Genomic DNA, 23,273 nt, shown 5'->3' with positions numbered 1-23,273 from the left:
CATTTGCGTCATGGAATTTTGTAACATATTATCATTTCACATTGTGGTGTTGGCACAAGAGCAGACCAATGCAGTTAAGTCACATGGAATAGAATGTCAAGAAATAGGAAAGGTTTTAGCTTGTGATAAAGATAAAGATAAAATTCAATATAAGGAAAAAATATGTATCTGTAAAAGAGTGAAAGTAGAACCTTTTCTCACCCAATACTTCAAAAAGAGATTACATAAAAGTCCATTTAAAAAATAAATCTACAAGGTAAAAATTCTTAAAAATACAGAGGAGCAGATTCTGCTTACAGGGTAAGTAAAATATTTCTAAGAATAAAATTAAAAATAATAGAAGAAAATAAGAAATAGAATTTTTCTACCTCAAAAATTATCATAAACAAATTTAAAAGTCCATCTCCAAAACAGATTAAAATGTATCTATAAAATAAATGATACAGAGTGGTTCTCACCCTCTCTATATAAAGAAGCTCTTATAAACCAACAAGGAAAAGGCAAATAGGAACATGTCTTAGCAAGTAATTCACAAAGACATACAAAGGTTTTAAGATATAAAAATTACATCATTAGTAGTCAAAGATCCATCTTATACCATTTTTTGTTTCTTACTCCATTGTAGTGGGGGGGATAACCTTAATATTCTGTTAAGCTTTAAAAGATAATTTTAAAATAATAAAAATTTGTCAGGGAGTGAATTGCCTAAAACATAGTTAACTTGCAGTATTTGAGAAGCTTGCTTTGCTTCTCTTCAGTCTACTTAAGTAGCTAATTTTTTCTGTGCCCCTAATTGAATGTGTCTTTGTGAAAACTGATTTTCCCAGAACTCACTGGACCTTAGGTCTGCTTAGGGTCAATATATTATAAATTCCACTCATATTTGCCCAGGCTGACATAGAATGTTCAGCCCTTTCAGTCTTACTTGACTATTTTTCTGGTGTCTTACTTCAGCTCATGCTCTTCTACTCTGTGTACCCTTTTGCATATCTGATGTTCAGGAAACCTCCTGAGAACTGTGACTCAGCATCATCACTGCTGCTGGTGTCCGACATGGCAACATCAATGATCTTGCCCCAAGGGTGATTTCTGAATCCTCAGGCCCTGGGGGTATCTGAGTATCACTGCAATTCCTTTAGTCCTCACAAACCAATGCTATGTGTATATGGACAGAATGAGGGAGCCTGCATCCTTCCCGACTCTAGATCATCCTTTGTCACCTGGGTCATATGATGCTCTTTTTTCTCCCTTGGGTTAATAGCTTATTTACCTCTTATAGTCCTTCTGTCTATTCCAAGGCCCCAGATAAGGAATCAAAGTGAAGATAGACCTTTTATTCCATCCCAATTAGAGAATGGTCCCAAGCAAAGTTCATCTGAACTTGTTCCACACACAAATGAGTACAGGCTACCACCTAAGATGCCTGGTCCACCGTTTGTCTATCATGTCCAGATAAGAATGCATCTCCTTTAGGCTCATCCACAACACACAAGAACACATTCACAGGCTGAGGTGGAAATGAAGGAAACTCCATTCCCTTATCTCCTTCTGAATTTGTCCTTCACAGATGTCAGGAAGGAATGAGTGACCCTCCATTCCATGATCCATTTTTGAATTCTCCTTCACCTGTGGTGGAAACTCTACTTCAACCTTGACTGTACGGCAAATACCTGTTTGACCCCAGCTAATCCATTTTGCTCCATGGCCCTCATTTTCTCTCTCCATATGACACATCAATATTTTTACCTGTGGTCCAGGGACATGGTGATGCCACACTGATTGACTCTAGGGAAACAAGTGGTGGAGAAGCCTGTGGCAGACATAGTACAAATTTTAAGACGCTAAGCCAATGAATCAACTAAAGAGGCAAAAACCTCCATAAGAAAGAGGACTGACCTTCTGAGCTTTTGTCCCTCAGGGAATATTAGTTTTACCTTTCCTGCTAAAGTGATGGCAACCAGGCTGGGAATTTAGGATAGATTATTTATTCACTGTGACAGCCCCTCCTCCTTTTTCCCTCCCTCCAAGCCTTTACCCATGACCTTTTCAGACTCTTCAAGTTTTTTTTTTTTAAGACAAATCTCATCAGAGAATCAAAATTAGGTGACTGGGCATCCATCACCTGAGTTATTTTTGTTTCTCTTTGTCTCAGAAAAAGTTTAAACACTTCCCAGATGGTCTGTACCTACGGAAACTCATGGCAGCAACAGCAGCCTTTTAAAAATGTTAAATGATCTCACCGATGATCAGAAAAAAACAAAGGTTCTGTCGTTCCAACTGCATGTGTGGTGGAAGGAAAAAAAAAACGAATTCTTGAAAAAGGCCTGGTGATTAAAACTTTCCCTTGTTAAGAGAGAGATTGCTCAATGGGAAATGGAAGATCACAAATCTTCTGCTTTTGGAACCAAAAAGATAGAGTTATAATATCCTAACAAAAATAAAACCTCTACCCTCAATGAGCTACTCAAACCCTGCATGGCTTAAATAATGTGCGAAGTTAAGTAGAGAGGCCTGCGAGGCAATAATTACCCCAAGGAGGCTGCAGGGAAAGGAAAGTACATTCCAGACACCTAATCATTTACAATTGGGTTTAATGAGGTAGTAATTTACAGCTTCGGGGGTGGAAGTATGGAAAAGGTCCCTGCCAGGAACCGGGCAGACTCTTTAAAATCCCGGAGTTTAATGAAGGCATTGAGGGGTGGAATCATACAGCTGAACTTGTGTAATTCCATCTGCTCAGTGCTTGGACAGGAAGTAAATGACAGGGCACGCGGGACCTACATCTGGAAACAACATGTTTCAAAGGATTTCATAAATCCCGCAGTAAAAGAAGAAGAAGAAGAAAGAAGAAAACAAAACAGAGGTGAAAGGCCAGTGTTGTCGGGGGATGGGGAAGCACAAACAGAGAAGGGCCATTGCAGGGTTTTTTGGGTTTTTTTTTTTTTTTTTTTTTTTAAAGTTTGAGGAAATAACATTTTCTAATGTCAAGGTCAGTCATGGTAATGGTTGACAAAACATACTTGTCAAGCCCAATATGAAAACAGGAGTGACTGATATTTCCTTTCTGGATGGGATTTGGGTGAAAACTGCAAAAGAGTTCAGCCTCCATTGAATTTACCTGAAATGTCCCCTTTTCAAGCTTCCAATAATATTGCTGAAACCTTCTGTATTGTCATCATTTCTTGGGTCATCATCTACTGGGTTAACTGAACCCTTTTTGTCCATGGGTACTTTTAAAATCCAGCTGGCCCTCGAATGAGTTTGTCTTAAAGAGCTGGAACAGGGAGTTCCTGTTGTGGCTCAGTGGTTAACGAATCTGACTAGGAAGCATGAGGTTGTGGGTTTGATCCCTGGCCTCGCTCAGTGGGTTAAGGGCATTGCTGTGAGCTGTGGTGTAGGTTGCAGATGAGGCTCGGATCCCACATTGATGTAGGTTGGTGGCTATAGCTCCAATTAGACCCCTAGCCTGGGAACCTCCATAGGCCCCAGCTGTGGTCCTAGAAAAGACCAAAAAAAAAAAAAAGAAAGAAAAAAAGAGCTGGAAAAGGGTTAAGGGATAATTATGGAGTGTGAGGATAAAAAATAGCTGCTAGACTGGCATCTCATGATGTCATACCAATGACTGGCATCCACAGAATTCAGTAGTTGTTTTCTCCTCATTTAGGCTGCGCGTCCTTCATATTACATTTGCTGTTACCCCATTTCCATTCTCTGATGGGTCAACCTCATTCTACCCAATTTCCAAATCCCCCAAACCCAAAGTTTTCCTCAGTCTTTCCTTTTCTAGTTGTTTCTGGAAGTTAGGAAGAAAGTTGAAGGAACAATGAAGGTAGATGGAATGGAATGGCAAAGAGCCTTTGAGTTTCTTGACTTTTAAGAGCATGGATCCAAGGTTAAAACCCATCCCTTCATCAGGCTATCACAAAATATTACAGAAGGAAATACTACCGACTGTGTGCCACTCAAGCAAGTGGCACTGGGAAGGACAGTCTGGATCAGAATCACATTCACAATTGGAAATGCTAATAACTGGGCTTGCACATTTACTTTGTGCGAGGTGGTTACATGCATTAGTCCATTAGTTCTTTCTGTCATCCTGAAAGTCTAAAACGGGCCATGCTTTTGTTCCATTTTATAGGTTACAAAATCGGGGCTCTTGGAAGTTAATTTAAAAGCTCAAGGTCACTAGGATAGCAGGTGAAATGGAGAATTCCAACTCAAGTCTGATTTGAGAGCCTATAGTCTTTTAACTCCTTTATCATATTGCCTTGATTTTTATATGTTTGGATACCAGATTGTAAAAGAGGACTTTAAAAAGATTTGCCCATGGAATTCTTGCTGTGGTGTCGTGGGTTAAGAATCCAACTGCAGCAGCTCGGGTGGCGGCAGAGGCAAGGGTTTGATCCCCGGGCCTGGCATTGCTGCACCTACATTGTAAGTTGAAATTGTGACTCAGATTCAGTCCCTGGCCTGGGAACTTCCACATGCTGTGGGTTTGGCCATTAAAAAAAAAAAAAAAAAAGACTTGGCCAGAATGCAGAGTGATGATCCCTTGTGACGTCTAAGAAACCATTCCATTCTCCCCCAAAGTGAAAAATTCTACCTTTAAAGTATCTCATATGATATTTGGAATATTGAGTAAAGGAGGAAGAGGAGTGTTCTTTTCTCATGTGATATCTTTTTACTCTACATCTCAGAATCTGGCTCAAAGAAAAGGGACAATTGGTTTTCAAAAGCTTTATTTTCCTCTTTTCCAGAGAATGAGTTGTTTTCCATGTTTTAATTTTGGACACAGTCTTTTGCTGATTAAAAATCAGAAACAAGTTTTTAGGTTTCTCAAGGTCTGTAGTCTACCTTTTGAAAGTCTGGTGAAATCTGTTCACTGGAATAATAATTACTGTTTGGAAAGCTAGGTATGGCTATCCACAATAAGAAACATGTGACAAGGTATTTAGTTATGGTTTCAACCCACGTGAACTGGGAAGGACTTTCGAGTTAAATAAATCCTCCCATGTGTGACAAAAACAAGCTTCGATACGCTATCGGCAATGCCAGCACTGAAATCCGAGACCAGAAGCACTAATGAGGGTGGAAAAAAACTTGAAAAATTTTGATATTAAGCTCTTGTTTCTCTCTTTCTGGTCTGCAGGGTTAACAGCCTGGTTATTGGAATTTCCTTTGGCACTGTTAGTTTATTTCCAGTTTTGAGAATATTATACTGCTAATCTCAGCGAAAGCAACCTCTTACTTGAAAAGTGTATATATACATAGTTACCCACAAATAAGACTATTTTATTTTCTCTCTTTAAATGATCACAGCACTGCTAAAGTAAGTCATCTCTGATTCCTTGGACCAGTGAACACTACCTTGTGTTGGATTGTTGATGTGACTTCCCTGATACCAAAGTCGTGATGTACAAATGACCTCTCAAATACCTTTGGCCTGAGTCAAACGCAAAAGTAAAAATCGAGTCTAGGTGCTGATTTTCTTAATTCTTCAGAGAAGTACACTGATAACCTGTTTATCCAGCATCCTTGGGGGTTGAGCTCTTCCATCAAATAGATTTTTTTCCCCCCAGAAATTTTTACCTCTTCAAATGCAGCCTTTAAAAACTTACAACCAGATTCGATGGATAGCTTTCTAAAATATATGAGTTATCTGTCTGTCTTCTTAAGAAAAAGATACTGAATACTAAAATTTAGATCTTACCCTCTCGACCTCAGATCATTGTTCTAAACAATTCCTGTCTCATGGCACCCTGTACTCAAGCGCAGGAGGAGAATCAGTGCTGTGGTGTGAAGGGCTGTGCTAAGGCTGAATAGAAGCACATTAGGTCATTTAGGTCCTTGGAAAGGCATTTGGAAATTGTGTGTGTCGATGTGTGGGTGTGTTTCCCTCTCCTACCATACCTCACAGCTGGTTACATTTGAGCTTCTGTGGTTGGAATACCTGACCTAAACTTGTGGCTCTGAGAGCCCGCTGAGCTCCTCGTGTGTAAGCTTGGGCTTTGTGACATTTGCTTAGGTCATTTAGAGGCTGTGGTTGTTCCTTTTCTCATTCTGGATGGTGTAGTAGAAATCCTTGACTGCCAGATTACTCACCTCTGAGTCAGCAGGCAGTGTCTCTAATGTTATGCTTATTTTGCAAACTAGTGAATGATTTCACCACTCTCTGCCTCCAATCTTCTTGCTTATAGATCCTACTTTACTGATGACCAGGTCAGCTATTCCCATCACCCCATCAGAAGCCCAGGTGGTAGCATGAAGCTTGGGGTACATGATTTTACTTGTTTTTATTTTTATGTGTGTAACTTTATTTTAATCTACTTTGTAGCCACATTCTTCTGAAATAGAAAGATCATGTTGCTACGGTTGCTTGTTTTTAACCAATTTACAGTTTGCATTTTCTATTTAGTTTTTCATAATCGTGCTTTCTAAGCTCATGGATATGACTTAAATGATAAAAGAATGAGCATAAAAAGACAAGGAAACTTTATGTCGTAGTGTGCTGATTTCATCTGCTGAGGTAATGGGGTACATGATTTTAAAGTCAGGTACATCTGGCTGGAGTTCCTGCTACGGCCGAATGAGTTAAAAACCCCAAATAGTCTCCGTAAGGATGTGGGTTCAATCCGAGCCCTTGCTCAGTAGGTTAAGGATCCAGCGTTGCGGTGAGCTGTGGTGTAGGTCACAGATGCAGCCTGGATCCGGCGTTGCTATGGCTGTGGCACAGATCTGTAGCTGCAGGTTCGATTTGACCCCTAGCCTGGGAACTTCCATATGCTGCCGGTGCGGCCATAAAAAATTTAAAATTAAAAAATTAATTGCATGATCTTACACATGATAATTTATGTATCTCACCTACGCATTTAACCAACATTTACCGAATACTTGTTATGTGCCACGCAATGCTCTGAACTTTACGGCTAGGGTTCATGGAAACTACAGCCTCATTGGGAGAGATAGGCAACAAATAAACAAGTACATATATGATGTGTCTGATGGTGGCGCAAGGAATGTGGAGACGAGAGAGTGTGAGTGATGGGGTAGATTTGGGGATGTTTATGGAAGCTGTTTCCGGCGGAGTGGTTGGGAAGAGAACCTGGTAGAAACGCATTCCAGTGAGATTTGAGATGCCACGCGTAGTCCACCTTTTATAGAAGTTTTGCAGTAGAGGATGGCAGAGACGGGTTATGGTAGCTGGATGGGGGGACAAAGGGGGATGTGGGGTCAAGGGAAGGTTTTATTTTAAGATCTAGCATTTTTGTGCGCTGATGTGAACGGCTCAGTCGAGAGAGGGAAATTGAAGATGCAGGGGAGAGAGGAAATCATTGTCGAAGCAGTGCTCTTGAGTTGGCAAGAAGGATGAAATCTACCACACAAGTAGTAGCTGAGGCTTGGCCACAGCTCGGAGGCCAAGAGTTTACCCAGAGCCACGAGAGAGTTGGGGTACACAAAGCTTGATGTCGGTAGATGCAAAGGGGGAGGTATGTCAAAATCTTTCTCAATTGCCTCTGTTTTCTCAGTGGAAGGGAAAGCAGGTTCCTCATGTGAGAGAGACGATGGCGAGGAAATGTTGGAGGTTTGAAGAGAGAGAAAAAGGTACACACTAGTCCTTTTAGAGAAGAGGCAAGTAAATGAGCTACAGAAACATAACTGAGTTGCCTGGAGGCTCTAAGGGACCATTTGAGATAAGCGGTCCTCAGTACCAAGCTAGTATCATTTCTTTTTTATGCCACACACTTCCCCTATTTTTCTACCTTAAAAAAAAAAAAAGTTGTAAAACTATCATCACCTCTGAGAAGAACTGGATATTTCTGCTTCCATCCTTCCTTTCGCCCTCCTCCACAATTTCTTTGCCTGGTTCCTTCACTCCTAGGAACGTCAGTGGTTTTCTCTTGAATTTCCGAAACAGCTTCCAGACACCATTGCGGGAGCACTCTTGCAATCATTTCTTTGCATAGCTGCTTCCATCCTTATCTCCATGATGCACGTCTTTCTCGTGCTGTATCTTCATATTGTAGATTATTAGATAAATATTTACAGAATGGAGGGAGGAAAGGAAAATAAAAGTTCTGCCTCTTAGTTTCAAATTTACAGTCCTGATAGATGTCCCATTTCTGCTCATCAAAGGTTAAAAAGCGAAGCATCCTTCACTTTTCTGCCTCTAGAGATGGATTGACAGTGATATTTTTTTCCTTTGGATTTATTGTGGTGACTCCATTTATTTACCGAATATTTGTTATTTTTCTTCTGGTGTGTCTGAACACTGAAGACTATTTCTTGGCACCCATTTTAACAAGGCCCCGTCAGAAAAGATTTATTTTTTAACAACTGTTTCCCTTTCAGAGAATGGCAAATTACATAAAACATTTTTAGGTCAAACAAGGCAACTGAGAAATTTTGACTTTGACCACGGCTGAGGCAATTTAATGTGGAGATGGCTGGAGGCATACAGAGGTTCCTGAAGCCACTTGGGGGGCTGTAATTGATTTCAGATGTGCTCCGAGTAACACTGAAGATAAATGTCCCAGAGGTAGATTATTGGAGGGCTCTTGAGCTGTTTCTAATAAAATTTTCTTAAAAATTCCAAGATTTTTTTTTTCTGCAGATGCATATAATAATTCTAGCATGAACTAGCAGGCCTGAATGAAAACTACACGTTTGTTAATAATTTTCCATTTCCCCCTAATTATGAAAGGAATTCATGGTCTCCAGAGAAAAACTGAAAGTTACAGATAACTCTAAAGAACAAAATAGACTTAGTGGATATTTACCTATGTTTATCTAGTTGAGATCATGCAGAATATAGTTTTGATATTATTTTTTATGTGCTCTGATATTCTGAGCTTTCGGTCTCATCATTATAAATACTTCAAGGTATGAAGTCAGTCGTCTTATATATTGTACAGCACTTTTTTCTTCCAGAGGTTCCTATGAAGTATTAAGGATTCATAGAGGCATCTCAAGGCCACCATAGGGCTTGGGGAGAGCAGGAATCCGGACAGAGGTCATTGAGTCAAGGCTCCCCTTGTTCTTTTCAAACAGAGCATCTCCACTTTTAATGAATTTATATATTGGGCTTCTGCACAAAATTCTCCTTGAAGGATTCCTAAGCATATCAAAATTTGAAATCAAGTACCGATGAGCCATAATTTAACCGTTTCACATTTGTTGCATATACAGTTTTTTTTTATAGTTTAAGTAATATCATGGACAACTTTTAAATTGTATTAAAAAGTAATATATTAAATGTAACTTTGTAAATAAATATATAACACATCATATATTTTAATTTTATAAAATATATAAATATATAATTATTTCTTTAGGATTTATACATATATATAAATGGATACAGACCTAGATGCTGGGACAAACATAGATGCCGTTCTATTTTGTTAGATAAATATGACCTGGAGAATGGCTGTGCAGCTTCAACTCCTAACAGCAAAGTGCAAAAGGACCTGTCTCATGGCACACAACTTACCATTTTTTGGTGTTATTTTCTATTTGCTGATTGTGAAATAACACATCATTATTTTAATAAGCAGTTGTTTTATTATGGTGAGGCTAAACTTTAATTTGCATGATTATAAGTGTTATTTTCTTGCATGAATTTTCTTTGCTAATGTTTCTGTTGGAGGATTCATGTTCTTCCAATGGATTTAAAAATTTATACTTTGTCTCTTAGGGTATTAACCTTTTTTTCTTATTCGTTGCTATTTTTCCAGTTTGTCACTTAAATGTTAAGATGTTTTAAATATCACAACATATTTTGTGGAGTCTAATTTATCACTTGTTTGCTTTATGACTCTTCCCATGGCTTTTACATTTGGAAAATCTATTTCCATTTACTTAGACTTTCACCTGTAATTCTGATAGTCCAGTAATTTCATTTTTAAAAATTAACATTGATTCACAAGAGTTTATGTGGGATTAGGATTTGTTTTGTTTTTAATGTACCACAGCTAATTTTCATGTTATTTTAAAAAATAATTTCTACCAGCTTTATTGGACTTTTAAGTGTGAGAATGCAGTTGATTTTATATATTGACCTTTTATATAACTTAGCTAAACTATATTGTTTGCTCTACTAGTTTGCTTGAAGAGCTTTTTTTTTTTTTTTGAGTTTCCAAATGTCAAGAAATATCAACAGAAAATAATTATTGTTTTCCTTCTTCCTCTCCAACCTGTATACCACTTATCTTTTCTTCTTTGTTTGCTCATCTGGCTAGGGCATCTGGTGCAATGTTGAATAGAGGTATTGATTGCGGGTGCCCTTATCACAGTCCTGTCTTCAAAAGGAAGGCTCCAGCCTCTCACCATTTGGGGTGATTATTGTAGGTCTTCAGTTGATTATCTTTATCAGGTTAAGGAATTTCATTTTTATTTTTATTTGCTAAAAGTTCTTTAAAATCATGACTCTTTTGAATAATAAAAATCATTTCCCTTATCCATTGAAATATTCATTTCTTTCCTCTTTTTATTTTGTTACAGTAGTTGAATTATACCAATTAGGTTTTCAGATGTGAACCCATGTGAAATCAGGCATACATTTATTGGTTTTTTTTGCTTTGCTGATTTCAATTTGATAATATTTAGGTACTTTTTTTTTTTTTCTTTTTAGGGCTGCACCAGTGGCATATGGAGGTCCCCAGGCTAGGGGTCAAATCAGAGCTACACCTGCTGGCCTACACCACAGCCACAGCAACACCAGATCTGAGCTGCGTCTGAGACCTACACCACAACTCATGGTGACACCAGATCCTTAACCCACTGAGCGAGGCCAGGGATCGAACCTACAACCTCATGGTTCCTAGTCAGATTCATTTCCTCAGTGCCACAATGGGAACTCCTAGGTACTTTTTTTTTTTTTAAAGATTTTTTTTTTATTATAGTTGATTTACTATGTTCTGTCAATTTCTGCTAAACAGCGAAGTGACCCAGCCATACATACACACACACACACACACACACACACATATATATATATATACACATTCTTTTTCTCACATTATTCTCCATCATGTTCCATCACAAGTGACTAGATATAGTTCCCTGTGCTCTACAGCAGGATCTCATTGCGTATCCATATTTAGGTATGTCTTGATTAATATTTTTAAATGAGACTGAATTAAACTCATTTCTTAGTCCTTCAGTGTACTTTTGAAATCAAGTTTATGTAAACATTATAAAATGAGTCGGAGACTTTCCTTATTCTGTTGTCTGAAGGAGAATATTTAGTAGAATAGACCTACAAAATCAATGGGGCCTGGCTATGCATATGTGAATCATAAAAATAACAAAATTTATTTCTGGTAGGTTGTCTGCAGACGTGGATATGAGCAATGGGATAAGAGGATGCCATCTGTGCCTGCACAGGAAACTGCCTTTTCTGGAACCTGGGCGGATGTAACTTGCTTCGGCCAATAGAATGCAGCTGTAATTATGCTGTGCTGTCTATGGGCCTTGGGAGGCTGGGCAGCTTCTATTTAGGTTTTCTTGTGATCTGTCCCCATGTACAGAAATTCAGGCTAGATGACTGAATGATGAGAGGCGAAAGAGAAAGAGAAAGAGGGGGAAACTGAGAAAAAGGGAGAGACGTCGGTAACAATCCTGGAAGCTCCAGCCCCAGCTGAGCTGCTGTAGTCAACACAATATGAGGTAGAAATAAGTTGCCCCTTCCAAGCCTTACGGAAATTTCAAAATCATGAGAAGCAAGAAATGATTTTCATACTAAATTCCAAAGTATACTTGGGTGTCTTTCTGTCTCTCATCTTTTAGTGGGATTGACATATCTTTTTTTTCCTATGCATCTCTCACATTGTTCATTTTTGGCACCACGCCCACAGCATGTGGAAATTATGGGGCCAGGGATCGAACCCATGCCACAGCAGCAACCTGAGCTGCTGCAGTGACAACACCGGATCCTTAACTTGTTGTGCCACAGAGGACCTAACATTGTTCCTAATATAGTTTGATTCTTAATATAGTTTGATTACATACTTTAATTTTAGTGCAATTCCCCCTTCTTATTCTTGTTTTTTAAAAACATTGGAACTATTGATCTCTGTTTTTTCTTTCAGGTGAACTTCAGAATATTTCTCTTGATTTCCTACACACTTTGGAATTTTCATTAGAATTGCATGACATTTATGAGTTATTTGGGGAAGAATATTTGCGTGGTTTTCTTTACAACATAGCTCATGATTTCACATATTTTTCCATTCCTTAGTCATTTTTTTAGTCTTTACATAGTCTTTAGTTACTTACTAATTCAGAGGGCACATTTCTTTTTTTCTTTCTTTTTTTGTCTTTTTAGGGCTGCACCTGCGGCACACGGAGGTTCCCAGGCTAGGGGTCAAACCAGAGCTACACCTGCCGGCCTATGCCACAGCCACAGCCATGGCAATGCAGGATCCTTAACCCACTGAGCAAGGCCAGGGATCGAACCCAAGTCCTCATAGATACTAGTCAGGTTCGCTACTGCTGAACTGCAATGGGAACTCCCAGAGGGCGCATTTCTTTTTAAGTTCAGATTTGCAGCCCACTGCTAACAAGGGTACAGGACTTTACAGAATGTGCTTTGTATAGCCATCCTATCATCTGGCATTATTTTATTTTCTACTTCACAGTCTTTTTCTATTTTTTTTTTAATTTTATTGTGGTGCTGCTGTATTAGACTACCTGGAGTCACCCTGTGTGCATTAATTGTTGAATTTTTATATCTCTAGCTTGCTGTTGGATGTATGCTGTCTTGGGAAGGGTATGACCTTGGGCAAAGCAATTCTAGGCAGATGAGGTTGACCCCGAATTTGCCGTTAGCTGGAGGCTCACTGCAGACCACGTTCCTCTTAGCTGAGTAGACAGTCTGTTCTTGAAGGTGGACCGGCTGGTGTATTGCTGTGTTCACCACAGCCCAGTTATGAGAAACTTGGGAAAGTTACGTCCTTGGCTTCCCAGCGGAGGTGGATGAGATGGTTCTCTGTAATATCTGCTGCTTCTCACTGTTCTGAATTCTGTCTTTCTCCACCACAGCTCTTTCTTTTTTCCCTGATGGGTGTTTATTTAACTTGCTTTAAAGTCACTGGAGAAGCTTGACTTCCAGCTTTGAAGTAAAGAGTGATGGCAAGACCCTCAGCATGTAGCTGTTCACACATAAGCCACAGCAACGCATGGCCTCGACAGAGCCAGGGCCCCTGTTTCTGGCTCTGGAAGGCGATCCCAATTAAATTGCATGGATGGCTTTCCCTCTAATTGAAACCTCTTGGTATGCCACCGCCTTTGTTTGCCATTTAATCACATTCAGCTGATGCCATCATTTTTAAAAGGTCATCCATAAGCAGAAAAAAAATTTTTTTCTTTCTTTCTACATTACCTGTTTCTCTAATCACCTCAATTAAGTTCTCTTTAGGACCATTACCTAGAGAAAGTGAGACAAATTTAGAACTGGATAATAGCAGAACCCCAGATAGGTTTTTATTAAAATAAAATTATATAAACCAAGTTAGAGGCATAGAATTTCCAAAGAAATATAAAAATCTATTCACAATTCGTCTCAGCAACTAATTCGCAACCGTGATCTGTGATCAAGATGTTTTGAACACGCCTATGCGGTGGCCACTGTTTGGCAATGCCTGCTTAGATTTGGTGCTACCACATTTGCTTTTAAAACTCAGTGTATGATATGCCATTTCTCAGTATTCCATTAGGGTGTTACCAGTTTATGTAAAATTAAACAAAAAAGACCCTAAAACCAAATAAAATGAAATAAAGAAAGCCCCTAGAACTATGGATAAGAGGAGACCGTGTTCCAGAGAACAGAAGGAAATTCCACCAGCTGCGGTGACGCAGAAGTTGGGTGGAAACTGAAAGATCCAAGGCGTAGGTGCTCCGTTAGTAACACCGCTAGAACGTGGCAGGTAGCAAAATACGGCAGAGATTTTGACTCACCTCCACTCTCTGGCCTTAGCTCTGAAAGACAGAAGATTCACCGGCCAGAAAAAGGTCACCCCCCACCTCCCTCAAACATATGAATTTTTTGGTAATATTTTTTGGCCAAATATACTTCTCTCTCTCCCTCAAATTCCTAGTCCCCATCAACGATCCCATTTTGTCGCTCAGGGCAGCAACCTGATGGTTGCACAAACTAATGCGAGGGATACAGGGACGTGTTATTTTCCAAGATGTGTATGTGTTTCAGCGGAGAGATGATTCATCTCAGGGTAAATGAAAAGGATTTACCCTGCAAGGAGGACTTTCAGAGTGGGCTCTGTGAGCAAAGTAAAACCTCAGGCTGCATCAGTTTCCTGTTACAGTCAGAGACATAGAGCTAAACTGGAAGGCTGTGTACACCAGTAGGTCTGGGAGGGAGATCTGGGCAGAATACAAACAAGTGGAAAAAGAGTAAAGATAATCTACTTTGTAGTAGGCAAAAGTCAGTTCTCAATAGATGTCTCCTTGTTTAACCACGAAAAACAAAGCGAAATAACATGATGCTTGTGACATATTAAATTTTTATTTTCATACCGTTATAGTGTTAGCATCTTAAAATGCTGTTCGAAACTTACTTGAAACCTATTTTAATGTCTGTTTGTTATACTGAATGGAGATACTAACACTTTCTTAGATATTTTCCTATTCTCAGATATTCGTATTTTTCACTAGCACAGATGAAGCTCTAGCAACAAAATTTGTGCGAAAGATTCTACTGTAATCAAAGTTTTTGTTAGAGGAGAATCCTAGAACTAGGATTATTGGTCAATGACTATTAATTTTTAAATATCTTGTTACATGCTATCTAGTTTCTAAAATACTATAGTGGAGTTCCTGTCGTGGCTCAGTGGAAATGAATCTGACTAGCATCCATGAGGACGCAGGTCTGATTCCTGGCCTCAATCAGGGGGTTAATGATCCAGCATTGCTGGGAGCTGTGGTGTAGGTCACAGATGTGGCTTGGATCCCGCGTTGCTGTGACTGTGGTGCAGGTCAGCAGCTACAGCTCTTGATTCGACTCTTAGCCTGGGAACTTTCATATGCCACAGGTACGACCCTAAAAAGACAAAAGACAAAAAAAAAAAAAAAAAAAAAAAAAAAAAAAGTAGCAATTTTTTTGCCACCACCACCAGTGTATGCATGCATGCTTATTTTAGTTGACAGCTGCCAGTAGTGGGGTCTTGTGTTTGTTTTCCTTTAATATCATAATTGGTGAAATTGTTGTAACGTTTTTCCTTAGTAGGAAGGTTGAACACTTAGGATTATTGGATGCAGTGATTACTTTCTCTTCTTGTGAAATCTCTGATCACTTACTTCCATTTACTCTGCTAATAACACGGTACGAGAAAAGAGTTTAATGACCTCAGTATCTCTCTAGGTAAAGAAGGAAGACATTGTGACAGCTGAAGGATAGATTATATCCCTAAATTAAATCATGAAAACTCTAACATCCTCAGGATTTTCGAAGGCCTATTTTTATCACTTAAATATCTTATGATTAAATATTAATAATTGTAGTGATATTATTAATGACAGGTATTGTTTATTATTACTTTTCCCCAACTAAGTGCTTTAAGTATTAAATTAAAAAAGTGTTTTAAGGTAAGACCTATATTTTCTTAATGGACAGGAAAAGCAAGACTTAAAGGGACAGAGCGAGGATTCATATCCAATATAAATGATTCCAAAACACAGCTTCCATTCTTCCAGGGTAATCATTCCCCACATTCACACCTGCAAGTCCTTTTCAGAAATGTTACCATCATGGCTCAGTGGTTAATGCATCTGATTAGCATTCATGAGGACACAGGTTCAATCCCTGGCCTTGCTCAGTGGGTTAAGGATCCAGGGATGCCATGAGCTGTGGTGTAGGTTGAAGATGTGGCTCGGATCCAGCATTGTTATGGCTCTGGCGTAGGCTGGCAGCTACAGCTCTGATTTGACCCCTAGCCTGGGAACCTCCATATGCCGCAGGTGTGGCCCTAAAAAGCAAAAAAAAAAAAAAAAAAAAAGGAAAAAGAAATTTTACCATCTTTGTTTAGCTCTCAGCATTTTGTATATCTTAGGTAGTTTTCTTTTAAAAAGAATGCTTTTTAAAGATGGGCACATGATCTTAAAAGTAGTTACTATCCTTGCAAAACAAACTTTTGCTGTCTCAATAATAAAAAGACAGTAAGAAGGGATGTTTCTAAGATGTTTCATATTTGCACCATATTGTGAAATAAAAATGGAAATACAAAATAGCATGTCTCTCTGATCCTATTTTGTTATATATATGTATCCCTTCACAAATATATGCAAATATATGCATAATAAAAAGATAAGTGTATATTCCAAAATGCACACTGGGTTCGCATTTATGAATAATTTAAAATTTTTTAGCGTGTCTCTTTACAAACTATAATATTTATTTGTCCTTTTTATAATCATTGTACTTCATCTTTTTTAATATTTTCAAAGCAACCTAAAGAGAATTAAGGGCAAACACCAGACTTAAACATTTTAAAAAATGGTTATATACTTAATATATAAAGAACCTATGTCATTTTATCACAAACACGTAGGAAATTGCCGCGTAGTAGAATGGCCAAAAATTATGACCTTTGATTCTCATAATAATCTAAAGTAGATAAGACAGATTTTTTTTTTAACAGAAGAAGAAACTACGATTTAAAGACATTTGAGTGATTTTCTCAAAATCAAACAATAAATAATCTATGAAGCCAGCACTAGAACTAAAATTTTCTGTGAATAGGCTGCGGTAGACTCTTAAACCAATTAACATTTCATTTTTAAGGACAAACAGAGCCAAATAAAGCAGCTGCAGTCCCTTGTAACCTGAAAAAATGAGAAAAATGCCTTGGAGAAAATGAAGTCAGAACTTGGATTATCAAGTGGCGATAGGCACCCCCAGGTTGCTATCTGCTGATGGGTGTGCACCTTCTCAATGCAGCCACATGTATTGTATCTTCATCTATATTTTTTTTTAAACAAAGTTTTTAATATCATGGCTTTTGAAATAGAGCTTTAGAACAGCCATCATAGTACTGTGTAGCAGGAAGACACAAAAGCATCTGGAAAAGTAGTTTCTGTCTCATCGACTGCCTATTAAAAGAATTTATTGGTTTGTAACCCAGAGGTTGCTGACCTCTGCGATTGTCAGAAGTAGCACTTCTCTTCAATTCTAAATGAAAAGATCTGAGCCCTCATTATGTTTGACCACAGGAAAGTTAGGCTTTGCCCATTTTTTCCTTTCCCAAGCTCTCTGGGACCGCCTATAGAATATTCGAGTATTTCCTCCATTAGTCCTGAATTTCACTGTGTACTTGGACCAGCGACCTCCCTGTGGCCTGCATCTCTAGTCTTTGGATAATAATTTTTAATTATTTCTTAATTGACTTCCTAAAGACACTGCAGTTCACCTTGGACGGCTTCCACCCGAATATGGACACAGGCCCATCAATTACTACCCAGAGCTCAGCTAAGATCAGGCTGCAACAATTAACCAAATTCTACTAACCATACCAGATAACAAAAGGAGATTCAATATAGAAAAGGAAATTCTAGGTATTTGGTATGAGTACTTTCAGGATTCATACTCCATAACCTAGTCCCTATTCCCAGGACTCTCCAGGCCTCCCATTTTCCCCATCCTATTATGAAGTTATAGGAACTGGTTCACATTCTGCCAATGGGTTGTCTTTGACCTTGTATCCTACAAGAGAATCCAGGGCTTTCAATTCCTCCATGACCCAACAAGGGAAACCCCCCCATCCTCACCCCCTGCCACTCAGTTTTTGCCCAATATTCTAATCAAAAAACCAACAAAAATCAGGAGTTCCCATTGTGGTGCAGCAGAAACAAATCCGGCTAGTATCCACGAGGATGCGGGTTCAATCCCTGGCCTGGCTCAGTGGATTATAGGATCCCAAATTACTGTGAGCTGTGGTGTAGGTTGCAGATGCAGGCCAGCAGCTGTAGCTCTGATTTGACCACTAGCCTGGGAACTTCCATATTCTGCTCTTGTGGTCCTGAAAAAAGTAAAAACAAACAAACAAACAAAAACCTGTACAGAAATGCATTTATCTATAATGAATTCTCCATAAATTCCAAAGAGCTAATACTAACCGACACAGAAATTGATTTTTTAAAATCATAAAGCAAAACACCACACTCAGGGAATTTTTTTTTAAAAAATGTGTAAGTATTGATTCAAAGTGAAATGTAACTAAGAGTGATTATCAGAAAAATACATGATAAAATTTAAGTGTTACTTAAATTATTGTAAGTCACATTCCTTGTGATTTGGAGAAAACTCCAAAGAATAAATCTAAAAATTGCTAGAACTAATAAAACATTAAACCAAAAGTCTGAATTAAAGAAAAATATGTACAGAACTAACTGGTTTTAACTATTTCCCCTAAGAGATAATGAAGAGGTATAAAGAGGCAATGAAAGTTTAAAAAAAAATTAATAAGAAATGTGGGAATCCAATGAATACAGTTATCAAATGTAGCCAGTGATTAAAAAATTCACAGAAGGAGTTCCTATCATGGCTCGGAGGTTAACAAACCTGACTAATATCCATGAGGACGAGGGCTCGATCCCTGGCCTCGCTCAGTGGGTTGGGGATCCGGGGTTGCCCTGAACTGTGGTGTAGGTCACAGACAAGGCTTGGATCCTGCGTTGCTGTGGCTATGGTATCGGCCGGCAGCTACAGCTCCAATTTGACCCCTGGCCTGGGAACTTCCGTATGCCGCAGGTGTGGCCCTTAAAAAAAGAAAAATTCACATAAAAGGGGAGTCCTCTTGTTTGTGCACTCATTCTTTAATTCCGAAACTATCTTTGCACATATGCAGCCAAGGACAGCATTTATCACTGGGATCTCATCAGTGAACAAGACAGACGTCCACTCTGCCTTCATGGATTATTGCTATTATGGGAGATAGACTTTTTTTTTTTTTTTTTTTTTTTTTGTCTTTTTGCCTTTTCTAGGTCTGCTCCCACGGCATATGGAGGTTCCCAGGCTAGGGATCTAATTGGAGCTGTAGCTGCCGGCCTATGCCACAGCCTCAGCAACTCAGGATCCTTAACCCACTGAGCAAGGCCAGGGATCGAACCCGCAATCTCATGGTTTCTAGTCGGATTCGTTTAACCACTGCGCCAGGACAGGAACTCCAAGGGAGATAGACATTTTAAAGATGTGCATACTTAAATGATTACGTGCCTAATTAAAACTGTGATAATTGCATGTAAAAGGTAGGGGCTAGCTACATATGTGTATACCATACGGGGGAAACAGTGGCACGTTTGAGAAGTTCAAAGAAGGCCACAGTGACTGAGTATAGAGGAGGGATGGAAACAGGTGAATTAAAGTTGCAGAGAGAAGGAGAGAGGCCCCGGGTCATGTGGGGTTTTGTGACCCTGCAAAAGATTTTGACCTTTATTCCAAGAGCAGTAGGAAGCCACTGAAATGCTTTATGAGGGTCTAAGAAAATATTAACGACAGGAAAAAAAACCTATCTATCCCACACAAGGGAGAGGCTTTAGAAATTATTTTATAATCAGAGACAAAATACTTTTTCGTTATGAAAAACGTTTCTTGGGACTTTTTAGTGACATGAAAAATGAAGGTGACGGAAGTGAAATTTAGCATCAAGTGTGGTGTCAACCACATGAATATATGAAAAAGTGAGCGATAGTAATAGGGATTGAGGGGTTCAGTGACTATTATTTTTCTGAGTTTTCCACATTGTCTACAGCAAATGGGTGTTTAATTCAATGTAGAAAAATCTTGGAATATTTTAATTTCTGATCCCTTCTGAGTTGGTCCCATCAAATAATTTCCTGGCAGGCCCCATAACTGAATTTGAAGGTAAACTTTATTCATTTACTTTTCTTTGTTTAATTTTATCTGGATATGGATGAGCCTTACACATGTGTGTATGTGGTTTCCCCATCTGTTCACCTGGTAACTTGTATCTTAAGAGTGAACATGTGTGTGCAGAAAAGAGTTAACACAGGGGGCCCCAGATTGCTCTCCTTGGAAATGGCTGTTGGCAAGGTGGCCCCTGATTGGCATCTGGAAATGTGGATTTCTGGAAGGTTTCTACCATTCTCAGAACTGATAAGAGCAGCTCACTCTGCTTGGACAGTTTGGACAAACAATGTGGTTTTTGCTGAATACCTGCTCTCCCTCTGAGAGTTTTGGAACATGCCAGGCAGAGGGTGCCTATGACCAGCCCCCTGGAAAAACCCTCGGTACTGAGTTTCTACTGAGCTTCCCTGGTAGACAGCATTTTACATGTGTTGTCACATTTGTTCCTGGGGATTTAACTGCTTCCCATGTGACTTCACTGGGAGAACACTCTTGGAAGCTTTGCATAATTTCCTCTGGCCTTTGCTTTGACATTTTTGCCATAATAAATCATAGCCATGAATATGATTTTATGCTGAGTCCCGTGAGTCTTCCTAGCAAATCGTCAAACCTGGGGATGGTCTTAGGGACCCCTGACCCAGTCTTCCTGTTGTTGAAACCCTTTTCCAAGAATTGTGTTTTTAATTGACTATGAAAAAATCATTTAAAAGTAAGCTTTTAAGTGAAGAACATGCTGGCGTCATCAATCCAGTGGAATGTGGTGGTATATTTATATTTGCATACGAGAATATGGAAATAATTAAACTTGTGCTCATTTACAGTAAGTGTATTGCTGACTTGGTTTGGGCATTTGTGATTCACAGGGACAGCATTGGGACAGTTGCATTCGAAAACAAAAATTTCTAAATAACTTCCAAATAGTATGCAGGTCACCTAAAACCAAATAGTTCCTACTTTATCATATTTTCTTATTTTGCTCAAAGTTCTTAGAATTCAACACAATATACAGTTTTAGCTTCAAACTTCATGACTATGTATGTGTGTGCGTCTATGTATAGCCCTTTGTTTCACTTAACATTAAATTAAGAATATTTTCAAGTCTGAATATATCCTCCTAGAGCAAAATCTCATTTTCCATAGTGTTTTATCTTATAGGTGTTTTGCATAATCAACTAGTCTCATCTTATGATAATTTCAACATTTTCTTAATTTTTACTACTTAAACCATACTGCTAATAACATCCTTGATCCAGAGTTTTAAAGGATTACATTTTTAAAGAATTACAGAAATATATGAGATGAAAAGATAGAAAGGTATCAACAATTTAAATATATGTAAAAATGAAAGATTAGTTTTCATAGTTTCAAATAATGGCAGAAACTGCAATAAAATGATTATTTGCTTTGTCAGCATAAGAAATAGGAACATATTTGCTAAAAAAGGAATAAGCCATAAAAAGGTTAAAAGACAACAAACTGAGAACAAAGAAACCAAGAAAACTACTTCCAACCCATGCGACAGATTAAAAACAATGGCAATAACTTACATGTTTATTCAGAAAAACAATAAAGGCAGCAATTGATAGATGGGAATCAGTAGGAAATTTACAATGGTCAAGGAAACCATGAAAGTTTTCAGCTTCGTTATGGAAGATAATGAAACACAAATTAAAATATAAATATATGTATTCTTTCTTGTCAATCCAAGTACAATGAAGAATTATAAGACGCCATGTGAACATGGGTTCACTGAAAAACTCATCTACTGGTGAGAGTATAAACTAGCATAATATTTAGCGTATACTAGGCCCCCCACATATTTGTTAATTGAATAAAAATGCATAAAAGTAGGCTTCTAGGACTGCTGATTAAAAAACGGTTTGTGGAGAGTTCCTGCTGTGGCGAAGTGGGTTAAGAATTCAACTATAGCGGCTCAGATCGCTGCAGAGGCATGGGTTGGATCCCTGGTTGCAGGGACAGGTTGCAGCGGCAGCTGGGATTCAATCCCTGTCCCAGGAACCTTCATACACCGTGAATGCAGCCATAAAAAAACAAACCAAGAAACCCCAAATGGTTTGTGAGCACATAGGTTCACCTCGTTCATAAGAAGGTAACTTGGGTTTTGTTGCCTATCAACTCCATTCTCTTTGTTGACAGGCTGCTGGATGTAGTAAATTCAGTAGACACTGTACCTTCTTGCCTTCAGCAAAGTGTGTGACATGACCTTTCCAATGTGCTTATTACCAAGAAAGAGAAATAGTCTTCGGTAAATCAAAAAGTGAATTCTGGCAACATTCGGTTTAGTTGTCATTTGTTGGACATTGTTCTAGATCTACTGAATCGGAATCTATAGCTGAATTCAGGGAATTTACAAGCTACCCACGTGACGCCTAAATGCACTAAGGTCTGAGCACCTATGGGCTGGATGCCAGAAACATGATGAGAACTAATTAAAGCATATGGAGATTTTCATATTTTCTGCAGCCTGTGTCCCCCAAAATGTCCTGATAATCATTTTCATCAGTGACTTTTTTTTTTTTTTTTTTTGTCTTTTTGGGGCTGCACCTGCGGCATATAGAAGTTCCCAGGCTAGGGGCTGAATCAGAGCTACAGCTGCCGGCCTACTCACAGCCACAGCAACGACAGATCTGAGCCGTGTCTTTGACCTACACCACAGCTCATGGCAATGCCGGATCCTTAACCCACTGAACGATGCCAAGGATTGAACCCACATCCTCATGGATACATGTCGGGTTTGTTAACCGCTGAGCCACGAGGGGAACTCCCTATCAATGATTCGCATGATGACCTAGGATTGTTCCTTACAAATTTTCAGATATCACAGGGTTGGCAGAGTCCAGGAATACCTTGAATGACTGCATCAAACGCAAAGGATTGGCCCAACTAGATCAAGATGAAATGTGATGGAAATAAAGGTAAGGCCACATATTTGTTTCCAAATATTACTGCACAATGGACAAAACGATAAAGGTAGTTTTGGCTTAGCAGTACTGATGATGAACAACTTATAGGACTTCAGTCACTAGTCTTTGACTTAGTATCAGCCAACATTGTGAATTAATTGCCCCAAAGGGCTAATATGATCTTAGGGCACATTAATGTAAATGAAGTAACCAGATTAACCACCAAAATAAACCTTTATTTTGTGCCAGTCTGTCCATGTTGAATACATTCAGCTTAGGTGCCAAACTCTAGGGAGGCTATTCATAAATTAACCTGTATTCAGAGAGACTCAGCAAGGCTGAAAGAGCAATTTGAAATTATGCACATGAAGATATATTTAAAGAAGAGGGATTTTTTTTAGCTTGAAATAGAATAAACTAGCATTGGAGAAGGGGATGCATAATTTTTATTTATTATTATTGTGCTTCTTTGA

At 38.8% G+C, this 23,273-nt stretch overlaps 1 long non-coding RNA gene across 2 annotated transcripts in view; it reads left to right on the top strand.

Annotated features, from left to right (window-relative positions):
* Positions 1–23,273, top strand: part of LOC102160537 (uncharacterized) — an 87,051-nt gene that overhangs the window by 47,602 nt on the left and 16,176 nt on the right. For both annotated transcript variants that reach the window (XR_014825657.1, XR_002338984.2), the window contains exon 2: positions 22,713–22,812. This is a non-coding gene — a long non-coding RNA (uncharacterized LOC102160537). The remainder of the gene's footprint in view (positions 1–22,712; positions 22,813–23,273) is intronic.

This window comes from Sus scrofa, chromosome 1 (assembly GCF_054392235.1).
Source record: "Sus scrofa isolate SSC_HxYL_T2T_F1_AM1 chromosome 1, Sscrofa_HxYL_maternal_Yorkshire_Landrace_v2.0, whole genome shotgun sequence".
Classification (NCBI taxonomy): Eukaryota; Metazoa; Chordata; class Mammalia; order Artiodactyla; family Suidae; genus Sus; species Sus scrofa.
This window is presented reverse-complemented; position numbering and strand designations above follow the sequence as displayed.